This window comes from Oryctolagus cuniculus, chromosome 10 (genome assembly GCF_051225735.1).
Source record: "Oryctolagus cuniculus isolate XC-2025 breed Fujian yellow rabbit chromosome 10, ASM5122573v1, whole genome shotgun sequence".
In the NCBI taxonomy this organism is placed as follows: domain Eukaryota; kingdom Metazoa; phylum Chordata; class Mammalia; order Lagomorpha; family Leporidae; genus Oryctolagus; species Oryctolagus cuniculus.
The window spans coordinates 124,964,355-124,980,088 of NC_142876.1; the positions used below are offsets into that span (position 1 = coordinate 124,964,355).

Below are 15,734 nucleotides of genomic sequence, written 5' to 3' on the forward strand. Positions count from 1 at the left end.
CATGTTATTTACAACAGCTCCAGCCAGAAGCACCCTGACTGCCCAACAACAGGACAGAGGGAAGGTATATTCTGCAACATGAACACTCCCAGAAACAGGAGGATCCACCTGGGTTTCAAAGGTGACCTTAAGCCCAAGACAGCAGGCAGAGGAGGCGAGCACGCCACGTTTCCAGGAGCCAGAAGCCTGGGACCAGCAGGGGATGCTCTAGGGCAGAGGAGGGGCCGTCCAGGGGTGAGCGGAGGGGGCACTGCCGCTGGGAAGGCCCCGGGCATTCTGGGAAGGTGATGGTGCCCTGTGTCTCCATCTGAGCGGAGGATCACGGGCAGCATAAACCGACAGACCCTGAGCGTCAGCCGGGGAGGCTTTGCTGCAGGAGAGAGATCCTGAGACCACAAGTAAAATGAAACAAACCAGTCGTTTTCAGCTGCCTCAGGTAAACAAACCTCAGTGGGTGCCTGCTGTGCGCACAGCACTGAGCTCACAGAAGTCCTCGGGGCCAACGACTTTCTAACAGAGCAGACGCTTGTCCAAGGTCAGGGCCCAGCGGAGCCCACAACCAAGGGAGAACCCAGCTCATATACTCAGGACTCCAGAGAAGAGTCCAGAAAACGACCACCTGCTGCCCAAATGCGTGGGGTGGGAGCTAAGTGCTCCGCCAGTGAGGTCACAGCGTCACTCCCCCTACCTGATACGGACAGGCTCCGTGTGACAGCCCACCAGCAAACGACGCCATGGACTCACGTCTTACTCAGAAAACGTCATGAAAAGTACCACAGCTCAAAATACAACACCAGCACCACTTAATGCCCACAAGGACTCTCGCGATTCCCTCAGTTCTTTATCATAAAGACTTCGGTGAACTCAGTCCCTAATAATTCCACAGTGACTGTTATCTTACAGTGAAATGCAGCATAAACTGTTAACAAAAACAGAAGTCTTAGTGTGCATTTGAGGGCCATACCATTAAAATGAAAAATCCCCACTGGGTCTCCCTCCCGCACATTTTCTTTTCTTCAGCTGTCCAGCGGCGGAGTGGCCAGAAACCAACTGCAATTGGATGCCCCTGCAAGTGCAACCTCACGGCGGAAGCCACGCACCGTCGTCAGAGGATGCTGAGATGTGGGAGGTGAACTCGAGGACAGCAGGCAGCTTAGCTCCCGGGTGCAGCTTGAGTAAGAACGGGTTGAGCTCCTGGCTTCTGTATCTGTTGTTAGGAAGACACGTGCTATTCAAATACGCTCCATGCCACCAGGAGAATTCTTCCCTCAGTCCGTGGGAAGGGAACAAAGCGCACAGAAGTCCAAGCTCAGGGACAGTCATGAGTGCAAACTCTCACGGTGCAGTGTTGAAGCCCACACACCTCAGCGGCCAGGGACGCAGTGACGCAAGCGCACGGCTCATGGTGAGTCAGGTGCAAAGTGAGCAAGCCACTCTCCACAGGGGCAGTTCTGTCCTTAACAGATGCAGATACAAGACAGCCGTGCACACAAGACAGCCATGCACACGAGACAGCCGTGCACACAAGACAGCAGTGCACACAAGACAGCAGTGCACACGAGACAGCCGTGCACACGAGACAGTAATGCACACAACAGTGCACACAAGACAGCAGTGCACATGAGACAGCAGGCACACGAGACAGCAGGCACACGAGACAGCAGTGCACACGAGACAGCAGTGCACACGAGACAGCAGTGCACACGAGACAGCAGTGCACACGATACAGCAGTGCACACGAGACAGCAGGCACACGAGACAGCAGTGCATACGAGACAGCAGGCACACGAGACAGCAGGCACACGAGACAGCAGTGCACACGAGACAGCAGGCACACGAGACAGCAGGCACACGAGACAGCAGGCACACGAGACAGCAGTGCACACGAGACAGCAGGCACATGAGACAGCAGGCACATGAGACAGCAGTGCACATGAGACAGCAGTGCACACGAGACAGCAGGCACACGAGACAGCAGTGCATACGAGACAGCAGGCACATGAGACAGCAGGCACACGAGACAGCAGGCACACGAGACAGCAGTGCACACGAGACAGCAGGCACACGAGACAGCAGTGCACACGAGACAGCAGGCACATGAGACAGCAGGCACATGAGACAGCAGTGCACATGAGACAGCAGTGCATACGAGACAGCAGGCACATGAGACAGCAGGCACATGAGACAGCAGTGCACATGAGACAGCAGTGCACACGAGACAGCAGGCATACGAGACAGCAGTGCATACGAGACAGCAGGCACATGAGACAGCAGGCACACGAGACAGCAGGCACACGAGACAGCAGTGCACACGAGACAGCAGGCACACGAGACAGCAGTGCACACGAGACAGCAGTGCACACGAGAGAGCAGGCACACGAGACAGCAGGCACACGAGACAGCAGTGCACACGAGACAGTAACGCATACAAGACAGCAGGCACACAAGGCAGTAATACCTTATAAGGCTTTTGTATAAGTAAGTCATAACTCAAAAAGATTACCATTAGTGTCTTGACTTTCTTTGGAAAACCCAGTCATTTTAACAATAATACAGTTAACAAATCTCAGACCTGGGCTTTCTGTCCAAGGGGAAATGAATTGTTTGCACTAACCAGATTTGTCTTAGGCCAGACACGTCTTTTTTTTTTTTTTTTAATGTATTTGCTTGAAAAGCAAAGTTACAGAGAGAGTGGGAGAGACAGAGAGAGAATGATTTTCATCTGCTCGTTCACTCCCCAGATGCCAGGAATGGATGGTGCTGGGCCAGGCCGAAGCCAGGAGCCAGGAGCTTCTTCCCGGTCTCCCACCCGGGTGCAGGGGCCCAAGCACTCGGGCCGTCCTCTGCTGCTTTCCCAGGCCATAGCAGGGAGCTGGTTCAGAAGCGGAACAGCCAGGACCCAAACCAGCACCTGTATGGGATGCCAGCATCACAGGCAGAGGTCTGACCCTCTGTGCCACACATCATCCCCGCCGAATGCATCGTAACGTCTACATCTAGCCAGCATCCAAGGCTCCGGCTGCAGGGACACAGGATCTGCACCTGCACCAGCTCTCTAGCCCCTGCCTGCTGCTCACCTCGACCTGTCCGTCGTCTCTTCCTCCTCATCCGCCAACTGTGACACAGGCCACACGGATCCTCTTCCCTCTCTGGAATGCACTGTTCATTTGCTCCCTCGCTCATGCTGCAGCCTCCCTCCTATCTAGTCTCGCTCACATCAAAATGATCAGCGACGCTCTCTCCTGACAGCAACCATGCAACTTCCTGAGTTCCCGATGAAACGTGCTGCATGCGTAAGTGAGAAGATGGAAACGTTCCACTGCCAGCTTCCAGAAACACGACCCAGCGCAGACACAGGCTGAGAGGCACCGAGACACATCAGCGTTCCTGCATTACCACGAGTATCCCCTTCCGGCACCGCGGCCTGGACACGACCGCGAGGGAGGCAGGCCAGTCCCACACTCACGTCCTGGGCTGTCCCCGTGTCCGAGATTACAGCTCTGGGCCACCTGCCACTGTTCACCCTCTGAAAAGTGCCGATTCCTGTTCCCCACGCTGCTGCTGCTATGTTAGGCAGGACGGTGAGGCCAGCCCCCATCCCTCTCCCTCCCCCATGTTAAGGGTGCAAGTCCCAAGCTGTCCGAGAAGGCCACGCCCACAAGTACTCCTGTGGTGCATGGGACAGCCCTGGAAGCTGGGGGGGGGGGGGGGGCAGCGGCGCTGTCAGTCCCCAGTCACCCAGCGTCTGCAGAGAGCTGCTTTATAAAGCAAGGCCTGATGAGATAGGCAGCCACTGAGTGACAGCTCACACGGCCACCACTGCTCCCACCACGGCAGAATGTGGCATGAAGTGACGAGCAGGCCCCTAAGTGGCGCTGCCATCGGGTCTGTGTCTCAGGGAGTGGGCAGAGGCTGAAGGCTGGCAGGGAGCTGCCCCATGTGGGTGCGAGGGGCCCGAGAGGTCCACCGTCCTCCCCTGTGTGTGTCCAGCAGACGCTGCCGTAACCATGGCAGATGTCTTCCTGTCCCCGTCATTAGGGACAGTGCCAGACTGCGAATCCTCACTCAACCTGGTGACACAGGACAATGCCCGCCCCCTTCCGCAGCTGGAGAATAATCACCGACAGTCCAGCCCCCTGCCCGGACGCCTCACAGGGCCAGTCCCTGCTGCTCTCATGCTGAGCCCTGTGGGCCTCGGCGGCCTGGGTCCCTCTGCCCGCCCAGCACCAGTCCCCATTCACTGGCCCGTCCAGCCTCCCGCCGCACAGGGTCGGAGCTGGTGCAGCAGAAACTGCGGTTAGGGATCCCAGCAGGCAGTGACCCTGACAGAGCCAGGCTGTCCCAGGGCACAGGTGGCCCTGCCCAGCTAAGGTCCCTCTGCCAGGCCTCCTTCCCCCTCCTCTGCTTCCCCCTGCCCCGGCTCCACTCCTCCATCCCTGGGCACCTGTGCCCACCCTGACTCCCACTGGCCCCTCGGATGCCGTGAAAAGTCGGACAGTGACACGTTAGAGAACAGACGCCACTGGCCTGTTTCCTACCGATTTGTATTGGTTTTATGGAACCAATTGCAGAGGCGTGGGCAAAAGTCCGTCCGCTCTTACTTCCTGCAGCTTTAGAAGGCAAATAGCCTAGAATTTCTCATATCACACAAATATGTCAGTATTTTACTATGAACAAGTATAAACAGCAGCGACTTAAATGTAGAAATGCACACATGAATGTGTGTCCCTGGAGTCTCTGTTAGGCAAACGCTTCCCAGGCCTCTGGGGCCAGGATCCCGCCTTGGGCAGGGAATCAGATGCAGGGTTCCTGGGCCTCTCTAGCCAGGAGGTTCACCCGTGTGCCCGAATCCCACAGGCTGCTCGAACACCTGTAGACGCCGCAGCAGTAACTCACGCCCCCGGGCACCCAGCTGCCCAGGGACGGATCCTTGGAGGTAGACTTGGTCTCCATCCTCCCCTATTTTCACCAAACCCTCCCCAGCCCCGCCCCCTCGGCGACAGGAAGCCAGAGGCTGCCTCCCATGCTGGCTCTGGGTTCAGGTTCTCCGGGACCCTACTCCTCTGACACACGGGACCCCTGCTCCTCTGACCACCGCTTCCCGTGTCTGCTCCACTCCGAGTGGGAACGGTTTCCAGACCTCAGCATGGTGCAGTTCCTTTCATCTGCCTTCATACCAATTTCCTCCCCTTCTTATTCTCCTTTCAGAGCCATTCCACTTTATTTCCGCTAGCATCTACTCTAATTTATTTTCTAATTCCACTGTCAATTTTCTCGCTGCATTATGAAATGTCTCTCTTCCTGACAAAATTGCCGTTAGTGTTGGAAACGCTTCTGACTCTCAACACTCATTTTCAAATTAACACCATAAAAATGAGATCTTAATTCTCAACGCGCTGATTTTAAAATTAGTAAATTTTTATTAGCCCTGTACGTGTGTAATAGGATCCCCGCGTCAGCAGATGAGGGCAGATAGCTGAGTCGCTCACCGGGCCCTGTCACACAGCCCGTCCCCAGCTCCCCTTGCACAATGCACTGTGGGAGCCAGCATCGGGACACCGCCCCACACCGGGGCCACAGGGATGGCCTGGCTGCAAGTCCTCGGAAGGTCAGGGCTGGAAACGGCCCTGAAGGTTACCTAGTGCAGCTCCCGCCGACGTGGACCCCAGCCAGAGGACGTGCCCATGCACTCCCTCCCGACTACGTAGACACACATGCTTGCCCCAGCCCAGGCGGAGGCCAGAACACCGGATCTGCACCAGTGTTTGCACACCCCCGTGTCCACAGGAAGTCCGCATCTCCTACCCCGGCTCGTCCACACTGCCCTCTCCCAGCCCTGGTTTCTTCCAAGCTTCCTCAGGCGAGGCTGAAATGCATCTCGACCGCCAACGTCAAGGATTCTCGAGCTCAGCTCTGTTCCTTCCCGTCACAGTGCTCCGAAGAGCCAGACATAGCGTCTGATCTTGTCCTCAGATAACCCAGGATTTAAGCACCCATCACTCCATGAACAGTGTGCTCTGTGGGAGACTCAAGGACTCCTCTCTGGCCTCGCAAAGCATTGCGGCATGTGGGACTTACCCCACCTGAACACCTCACACGCTCAGGACACTGCCCTATTTAGCAGTTACAGGTTTTAGTTCTTTGTCTAATAGCTGTGTGTCTTTAAGCTGGCTGAACCATTTATGGCTGCCACTGTCATCTTTTCTTTTCCAATTTCTCAATATTTTGATTTGATTACTAAACACTTTAAGAAATGGAATTGCTCGTCTTTCTCATCGATACAGGAGTGCTGTGGAGTCCAAGCACAAACTCAGAATACCATTTCACATGTTTCCAAAACCTCCTAGCTATGCATACGTGTGTGTGCGTGTTTGCAGAGAGAAACACAGGACATATCCTGTACATTAGGTACTGAGAGAATTCAAGATATACCTCTGTTTTTAAGTTCCTGTATTCAAAGGCAGAGAGAGACATCCTCCACCTGCTGGTCCACTCCACAGCCAGGCTGGGCAGCCTGAAGCCAGAGCCTGTCATTCCAGCTGGGTCTCCCACATGGGAGGCAAGTACTGCACCCTCACCTGCTGCCTGCCAGCGTCCACTTTAGCAGGAGGCTGCACTGAAGAGCAGCCAGGACTCAAACCCTGGACTGCAATAGGGGACGCAGGCAACCCAACTGCACGTTAACTACCGCACCACAAACCACACATAGACAACCCTGCAATATGGGACGCAGGCATCACAAGCCGCACTTTAGTTACTGCCCCACACGTCCACACAGACAACCCTGCCACCCAACTCAGAAACGCCTCAGCTCAGTCGCCGATGACAGAAATGCATTCATGCATCAGAAGCGTCAACATACACACATTTTTGATTCAGGAATTCTGCTCAAGACATGCAGGACTAGGGGGCCACATCATGGTGCCGTAGGTTACGTCACTACCTGCGACGCTGGCATCCCACGTGAGCGCCGGTTCCAGCCCCAGCAGCTCCACTTCCCCCCCAGCTCCCTGCTAATGTGCCTGGGAAAGCGGCAGACCCCTGGGCTCCTGTAGTTGACCTGGATGGAGTTCCAGGCTCCTGGCTCTGGCCTGGCCCAGCGCTGGCCTTCGTGGCCACCTGGGGAGTGAGCCTGTGGCAGGATTCTCAGAGAGAGAGGCAGGACATGGAGACTGTCTGTATTTTATGCCCTCAGGCCAGAGGATGCATATCCCCAGTCTGGCCCTGAATCCAGATACGGGTGTTGTCTTACACAAAAGCTGAGGCTCCACAAGTCTGGCTACGTGCATTCTGACTGGGTGTTTCTAAGCTACAGCACGGCTTACATACCGCTGCACGCCGCACACGCGTGCGCTGAAGCTGCTTCGGGACAGGCGGCTTTTCTCGGAAAGCCCCCCCCACCGCCCCGTCACCAGGAAGCCGCCCCCCCGCCTCGTCACCAGGAAGCCCCCCACCACCCCGTCACCAGGAAGCCCCCCCACCGCCTCGTCACCAGGAAGCCCCCCACCACCCCGTCACCAGGAAGCCCCCCCACCGCCCTGTCACCAGGAAGCCCCCCACCGCCCCGTCACCAGGAAGCCCCCCCACCGCCCCGTCACCAGGAAGCCCCCCACCACCCCGTCACCAGGAAGCCCCCCCACCGCCCCGTCACCAGGAAGCCCCCCCCACCGCCCCGTCACCAGGAAGCCCCCCACCGCCCCGTCACCAGGAAGCCCCCCCCGCCTCGTCACCAGGAAGCCCCCCCACCGCCCCGTCACCAGGAAGCCCCCCACCGCCCCGTCACCAGGAAGCCCCCCCCGCCTCGTCACCAGGAAGCCCCCCCACCGCCCCGTCACCAGGAAGCCCCCCCACCGCCCCGTCACCAGGAAGCCCCCCACCGCCCCGTCACCAGGAAGCCCCCCCACCGCCCCGTCACCAGGAAGCCCCCCCACCGCCCCGTCACCAGGAAGCCCCCCCACCGCCCCGTCACCAGGAAGCCCCCCACCGCCCCGTCACCAGGAAGCCCCCCCACCGCCCCGTCACCAGGAAGCCCCCCCACCGCCTCCTCACCAGGAAGCCCCTCCCGTGCCTGCCCTGGCAGCTCCCCCTGCAGCCCAACTTCTCACTCTCTTCTGTTTCCAGACGAGTCTTCGGCACAAGTCAACAGATGGAAGCTCGCTCACTCTCGCTCTCTCTCTCTCTCTGCTCCTCTCTATGTAATTCTGCCACTCAAATAAATCATTTTTTTAAAGAAACAGAAGATCAATTAAATGAACTATTCACACTTGGACTTTAAACAAGAGTCGTTCTCCAACACGAAGTTGTTCACGCGGCAAAGGCAGGTGTGAAACGCAGGCCACAGGCCTTCTACAGACCAAGGATCCTCAGCCTGGGGTGCCCCAGAGTGGGGAGCAGGTCTCCTGGAGCTCACAGCAGGGCGGGGCCAGGGACCCCAGGACAGGAGGTGTAGACCGCTGCCCGTCCTGGTTCTGCACAGCAGGACGGGGCCAGGGACCCCAGGGCAGGAGGTGTAGACCACTGCCTGTCCCTATTCTGCACAGCAGGGCAGGGCCAGGGCTCCTGGGGCAGGAGGTGTAGACCACTGCCTGTCCCTATTCTGCACAGCAGGGCGGGGCCAGGGCTCCTGGGCAGGAGGTGTAGACCACTGCCTGTCCCTATTCTGCACAGCAGGGCGGGGCCAGGGCTCCTGGGGCAGGAAGTGTAGACCACTGCAGGAGGTACAGACCACTGCCCGTCCTGGTTCTGCACAACAGGGCGGGGCCAGGGACTCCAGGGCAGGAGGTGCAGACCACTGCCTGTTCCTGTTCTGCACAGCAGGGCGGGGCCAGGGCTCCTGGGGCAGGAGGTGTAGACCACTGCAAGAGGTGTAGACCACTGCCCGTCCTCGTTCTGCACAGCAGGGCGGGGCCAGGGCTCCTGGGGCAGGAGGTGTAGACCAGTGCAGGAGGTGTAGACTGCTGCCTGTCCCTATTCTGCACAGCAGGGCGGGGCCAGGGCTCCTGGGCAGGAGGTGTAGACCACTGCAGGAGGTGTAGACTACTGCCCGTCCTGGTTCTGCATGGCAGGGCGGGGCCAGGGCTCCTGAGGTCTGAACCTTAATGCCTGCCCGCCTTGGTTCTGCTCATGGGAACTTATCTACCATGCCCTACAGAGACCAAAACCTGTCTCTGCTGTGATACATTGTTTGGGTGGAGAAGCAACAATGTGTTTTCATATGAGAACGGTCTCCTTAATCACCTTATTTTTTAAAGCAGTGCCCTTAGTTTAAAAAGCCTAGTACACGGGGAAGAAAAGGAGAAAATACCGATGCCCCACGCAGTCTAAAGGTTTCCGTTTCCTGCTAATCTCGTCTGTGTCAAGAACGAAATCATGGTGTGATCAGACCAGGTGCAAGTGAGAACTCATTGATCGGCTCGTCAACATCATCGGGAGCAGTGAGGACTCTGCGCTGCTGAGCCGGGCTGTGCAGCTGCGTGGATCCCAGCCTCACGTCCTCGTCCTGCAGGGTTGGGGACCGCGTGGTCACGGGCTTTCTCCTCTGTCCTAGGGGCTCGTCCTGCAGTTCCGTGTCTCAGGTCTCCACATCGGCAACAGGCTCTGCTCGCTACTCCACTGCCTGATCCCAGACGGAAGCTTTGCTGCAAGACAGTAACTCTCACGGGGACCAAGATTTTTCATTGCTTATTTGTATTATTCGTCACTCCTCTTGTTATTACTGGACGGATATCCTGTTAGATAACCTGGCAAGTAAAATACATACCAAACAGCGGCAGCTCTCTTCCCAGGACCTGAAGATAACAGCTGGGAAGCAGTGATTTTTTTTTAGGTCATCTCTGTGACACAATTTGAACCAATGTGATCTTCATCATCTCCCCTAATACATAATTATGTTAGCCCGTCAGCTATATGGTACACATAATCGATTATGTTTCTTCAAGAAATTTCTGGAGCTGTTTGTGCAGTCATTTCAGAAGATATTACTTTCAAAAATAATCATTAAAGTTGCCATTGGTCCATCTTAATAGCTGTGTGGCAGGTGTCTGATTTCAACAGCGTGTGAACTCCTCTACAATGGAAAACCAGAGGCCCACGGCGCATACCAGGTTCCTGAGTCGACACCGCATCCCACGTGCCTGCGATCACACCGGACTGCCCTGCTGCTCCGTCCTGACTGACCTGGTAGAGACAACACTCGGAGAAATGGCTGCGGACTTAAAGGCAACACCGCCACGCAGAACGAACAGTTGGGGCCGCTGGGTTATCAATGAGGCCGCGGAGCTGGCGCAGCCCCCTGGGTGGGCACGGCAGCGGCACCGGGTCAGCCGGAAGCACGAGGCTCACAGGTGGCTGTCGGCTGTGGGGCCTGGCTGCGAGGTAAGCGCTGAGACAGGAGTCAGTGAACGCTCATGCCCTGTCCCGAACTTTCCCTTCACCCGAGCGCTGTCCTGGGAGACTCGCAGCCCGCTCCACCTCGCCCACCTCCCCGCAGCTTCCTCACTTCCCCTCCCCGGGCTGAGCCTCCTACGCCACCCGTCACCCCTGCTCTTCTTCCCTTTCTGGGCGCTCAGTTCCTATTTGCCTGCTTTTCCTTCTCGGTGTTAATGTGCCCTTCCCATTGTAGCTGTTTTTAGCCTCACATTTGCATTGGCAAAGCAGGAGACGAACTAGAAGCGGAGGAAGCAGACTGCAGCTGGCAGAGGGGCAGAGAGCCCAGGTGAGCATGAGGAAACTTCAGAATGACTTGTGCTGTCTGCGCCCTCGTACACTCGGGACACTTAAGGGAAAGACAAAAAACGGTCCCGTCGGCGTCCCTTGCATATACACGCATATACACCCAACGCTGTACCAAGGTAAAGGTCGGGCTCCTGGACGCTGACGGACATTTCTGGGTAGAGAGAGGAGTTCGGGTGAATGTGCCCACTCTCACACACCCCTCCCTCCCCCCACAGGGACCCCTCCTCAGTCCCCCGGCTCTGCAGACCCCTGCCCTCTGCACTCAGCCCGTAAAGGCGTGGATGCGACTTCCGGCGACCACCTGGTACACTCTGGGGGAACCCTGAGCACCCACAAAGCAGACTCTGGAACAAACGACTGCGATTTGTGTTTCTGCTCCCAACACATTCTTGACATTCTTTATGTAAACACTCACCCATGACTGTCACTTTTCCTGAAACTGGGACTCAGGCAGTTCTTAATACCCAAGCATTTCCACTGATTTCCTTGGCTTCTCCTCTGTTTACTGGACATCCTATTTTTACCAATGTGACATCTGCTATGCGACCCCTACACAGTGTGGCTGAAAAGCCAGCCCATCACTCTGTAGCAGCACAAGGCGACTACCGAACCAAACTCCATCAGAGCCGATGCCTCAGCACCTCTCATCAGCCTGCCGCCAGACCCAACCACAGAGCTGGGTCAGGCCTCTCAGCAGGGGGCCTCTCCAACTCCTCACCCTGCTGCCCACCTGGAAACCCGGAGCCTCCTGCCCAGAGTGACAGCCATCCACGACTGCCTGCCCGTAAGTGACTGCTCTGAGATCTGTCTCTCTGAGTGGTAACGGGGACTTCGGACTCTGGACTTGGGATTTTCGTGACCGTGATACAAACCTTGAGAACGCAGCAGTCATACTATGTATAATATGACTATAATGTGTATAATAATCATAATAGTGTATAATATGAAGGAATGTGCCCCGACCCTATGATTGAGAATAATGCCGTATGTTTTGCTGCACTTACACTACTACAGTCGGAGTGCCTTTGAGACTGCTTTGACGCTCGGTGTGTGTTAAGATCTGTGGATCGACGAGTCTAACCATACAGGTGGCTATGCAGAGTGGTGCAGCCCTAGTGTGCACTGGTGTGAGTAATAAAAGCCTTCCATTGGAAAGACAGCCTGTGTCCGTGAGTTCCTTCTTCCCCGCGCTCTGACACATCGCCCTTAGACAGTCTGTGTCCATGTGTTCCTTTTTCCCAGTACGCCCACACGTCGCCCTTGAGCCCTGTCGAGCTGCATGACAGTAGGCGCTCGAGACAGGGGCCAGTGTGATGTACCAGGTAAAGCCGCTGCCTGTGGTGCCGGCTTCCCAAATGGGCACCAGTCTGAACCCTGGGTGCTCCACTTCCCAACCAGCTCTCTGCTATGGCCTGGGAAACAGTGGAAGATGGCCCAAGTGCTTGGGCCCCTGTACCTGTGTAGGAGACCTGGAAGAAGCTCCTGGCTCCCGACTTTGGATTGGCTCAGCTCCAGCCTTTGCAGCCATTTGGAGAGTGAACCAGCAGATGGATGGCTTCTCTCTCTCTCTCTCTCTCTCTCTCTCTCTGCCTCTGCAATTCTGCCTCTCAAGTAAATAAATATTTTGTAAAAAATTAACTGCCACAGACCACTTCACATTTTTTTAAATAAAGAAAAGAAAACTGACAAAGACGACATTGGAACAGCAGCTCTGGCCATGGCAGAAAAATGTGAGAGAGAGCTGTATTTTCCCTCCAAGTCTACCAACCTAAGGGGGCAGTGCACTGCCCATTCCGTCCTCAGGACGCAGGGGGGTCTGGCTGGAGGGCCAGGCAGGTGAACTCTGCAGAGATGCAAAGGGACACCCAGGACACACGGGCGGGCCTCCTCGGTCCCCAGCACACCCCTCGGCTCCCTTCGCAGCTCATGGGACCTGAGCACCCGCGGCTTCCTTTGATCTGACCACACGCTGCACCTGGGAGTCCCATCGTCCCCTCCTCCCCAGCGGGGAGCACTGTGCGTTTCTGGCCCCTCTGCAGTGCCCCCCGGTGAGCCGCTTCATGTGTGCAGTCACCAGCTGGGGTGCCCGGATGTGCCTGTGAACACCCCCAATACTCACAGAGGAACTTACAGTCAGAACAAGGCTCATATCACAAAGTCTACATTCTGCAACACCTTTTGTAGCATAATTTGGAAAGCACACAGATGTTTACTAGAATCTAGCTTCCAGGCACAAACTGCGAAAGATAAAGTACAGTTCCCAGCAGAAGAGAGTGTGTCACACATACTGGACAGACCAGGCCCTCAGGACTGAATGAGGGTCAGCGTATTCTGGGAGTGAAGAGGTGTCCACGGCATCCTGCTGAGTGGACAACGTAGACAACGTAAGTGCCATTTAGGTGACGTGAGACCAGAGGGCATGCAGAAATCCACAAATCAACACCTGGAAGAATTTTACAGCTTATGAATGTTATTTCAGAAAGTGAGGTTCTAGAGGATTTTTAACAAGCTTCCTCTTTTTTCCGTTTTATTTGAAATCTTTACAGTGGCCTTGCTACCGTGTGGTTTAGGTTTTGTTTTTAAACCAGAGCAACAGAGAGGAAGGGAAGAGAGAGCGTGAGAGACCCTTCATCCACTGGTCCACTCCGTAAGCCTTCAACAGTCAGGGCTGGGCCAGGCTGAAGCGGGAGCCTGGGACTCCGCTCAGGCCCCCACCTGCGTGGCAGGGGTCCAAGCACATGGGCCGTCATCCACTGCCTTCCCAGGCATATCAGCATGGAGCCGGACTGGAAGCAGAGCAGCCAGGACTCGAACCGGCGCTCGGATGTGGGGTGCTGGGATTGGGAGCGGTCGCTGAACCCACTGCACCACACCGGCCATACTGCTTCTACACGCAGGGAAAATCTCTAAAACCTCCACATCATGAAGTGTTAAGGCCAAATCAAGAGAGTACGCACTAAAACCTACCCTTGGATTATAATGATTTAATAACATTTTTCATTATTAGAAAATTCTTTGATGATTACAAATTTAGACTCACACACATTTGGAAAGACTGTTTTGGAACCTTCTAACCTATTTTTTCCTAATTAACATCAGGCAAACCTGGACTATAAAAAAACGGTCTAGTTAGCATCTCAGGTGTCGACGTGAGGCAGACTCCGCAGTCAGAAACAGCTGCTCGGCGACCCTCGCTCTCCAGGGGCCCAGTGAGTGGGCACAGCCTCGGCGGACGGCACTGAGGAGCCCGTACAGGCAGAGTAAGTGCGGTGCCTGTGGGCCCTGGGACCATGGACAGGCGCCATGGAGACACGCTGGGATGCATCCCGCCGAATGTATCCAGGAGAGCGCGTCTTATTGCAAGAATATAAATGAATTAATCAGTAAGCTTGCCACCCACACGCCAGAAGCATCCTGATTAAATTTAATGCAGTGAATGTGTGCAATCACCACCGAAATAATCATTGATTAAACAAAGCCCTTTGAGTGATGATTCCTCCAACGCCTTTGAAGGGCACGGCTTCGCCAACTCTGCAGGTTTGGGGGACACAGCCACACGCGGCGCCCAGCTGGGAGACTTCTCAAGGAAACCCGGCTCTCTCACGGGGCAGCGCAGGGAGTGCTTCAGGCCGGGGACCCACGCCTCCCCGGTGATGGATGACAGTCCCCCAGAGCTCCCAGCCCCCTCGTGTGCCGGTGAGGGGACCTGTGTATCCACCAAGAAGCAACTGCCTGATTGCCCTGCCACACACACACAGTGGAGCACAGGCTCCCACAGCTCCCAGCAGCCCAAACGCAGGCGTCAAAGGGAAGAATTCTCCAAGGGTCCTGTCTCCTGCGTCCTACACAAGTTTCTTTCCTTTAGGAAAGTGACTGATAAAGGAGGCGAGGGAACTGCCAGACCTGTGACGGAGGAGGTGATGTTCTCCGGGAGCCTCTGTCTTCCTCTCTCAGATGACTAGGATTTAACCCACGCAGCAAACGTACCTACAGACGCCAGGACCGCACTGAGGGACAGCTCACCCTGCCTTCACCGAGTTCCTACGCGCAACAGGTGCTAGAATGGAGGAAGCGAATCCCAACGAGCTGGACGTTCAGTGGCAGCACGAAGGTGAGACATCTCTGGACTGGAAATTACTCAGGCTCTCATTCTAAATGAGGGTGCACTGACACTCACAGGCACACTAAATAATCTGAAACCTGTATTCCAACTTAAAAAAGAGGGGTGAATCTCTAATGCTCACCCATCATAGATGCACTGGTTATATCCTCATATGAAAGCAGACTGGGAGAAGGAAGGGCACCCCAGCCTCTCCAATTACAGCCGAGGCTTGGCCAGGAACCTGTACCTCTCAGATGGACTGTGTGACCCTGCACACCTGTGTCCTAGGGGGACTGTGTGACCTGCACTTGTGCCCCAGGAGGACTGTGTGACCTCGCATACCTGTGTCACGGGAGAATTCTATGACCCTGCACCTGTGTCCCAGGACTGATGACCCTGCACCTGTGTCCAGGAGGACTCTGTGACCCTCACCTGTGTCCAGGAGGACTCTGTGACCCTCACCTGTGTCCAGGAGGACTGGGTGAGCCTCACCTGTGTCCAGGAGGACTGTGTGAGCCTCACCTGTGTCCAGGAGGACTGTGTGACCCTCACCTGTGTCCAGGAGGACTGGGTGAGCCTCACCTGTGTCCAGGAGGACTGTGTGACCCTCACCTGTGTCCAGGAGGACTGTGTGACCAGCACCTGTGTCCAGGAGGACTATGTGACCCTCACCTGTGTCCAGGAGGACTGTGTGACCCTCACGTGTGTCCAGGAGGACTACGTGACCTTGCACACCTGTGTCCTGGAAGCACCCTTTGACTTGACACCTGTGTCTCAGGAGGACTGTGTGACCCTAACCTCGGTCCTGGGAGGACTGTGTGAGTGTACACCTGACTGCTGTCTCACGCCCAGGAGCAGAGATGGAGCAGTAGACACGTCACACTTCTGGTTGGAACCC

The 15,734-nt window shown here is 56.0% G+C and overlaps 1 protein-coding gene across 33 annotated transcripts in view; it reads right to left on the reverse strand.

The window, feature by feature from the left end:
• The window catches only part of CNTN4 (contactin 4), a 730,703-nt gene that overhangs the window by 574,204 nt on the left and 140,765 nt on the right, over window positions 1-15,734 (reverse strand). For 7 of the 33 annotated variants that reach the window (XM_089305704.1, XM_089305682.1, XM_089305686.1 and 4 more), the window contains one exon: window positions 1,101-1,207. The exons of the other annotated variants lie outside the window; for them this stretch is intronic. The gene's annotated coding sequence lies outside the window, so the exon portion shown is untranslated. The remainder of the gene's footprint in view (window positions 1-1,100; window positions 1,208-15,734) is intronic. 33 annotated transcript variants of the gene reach the window in all.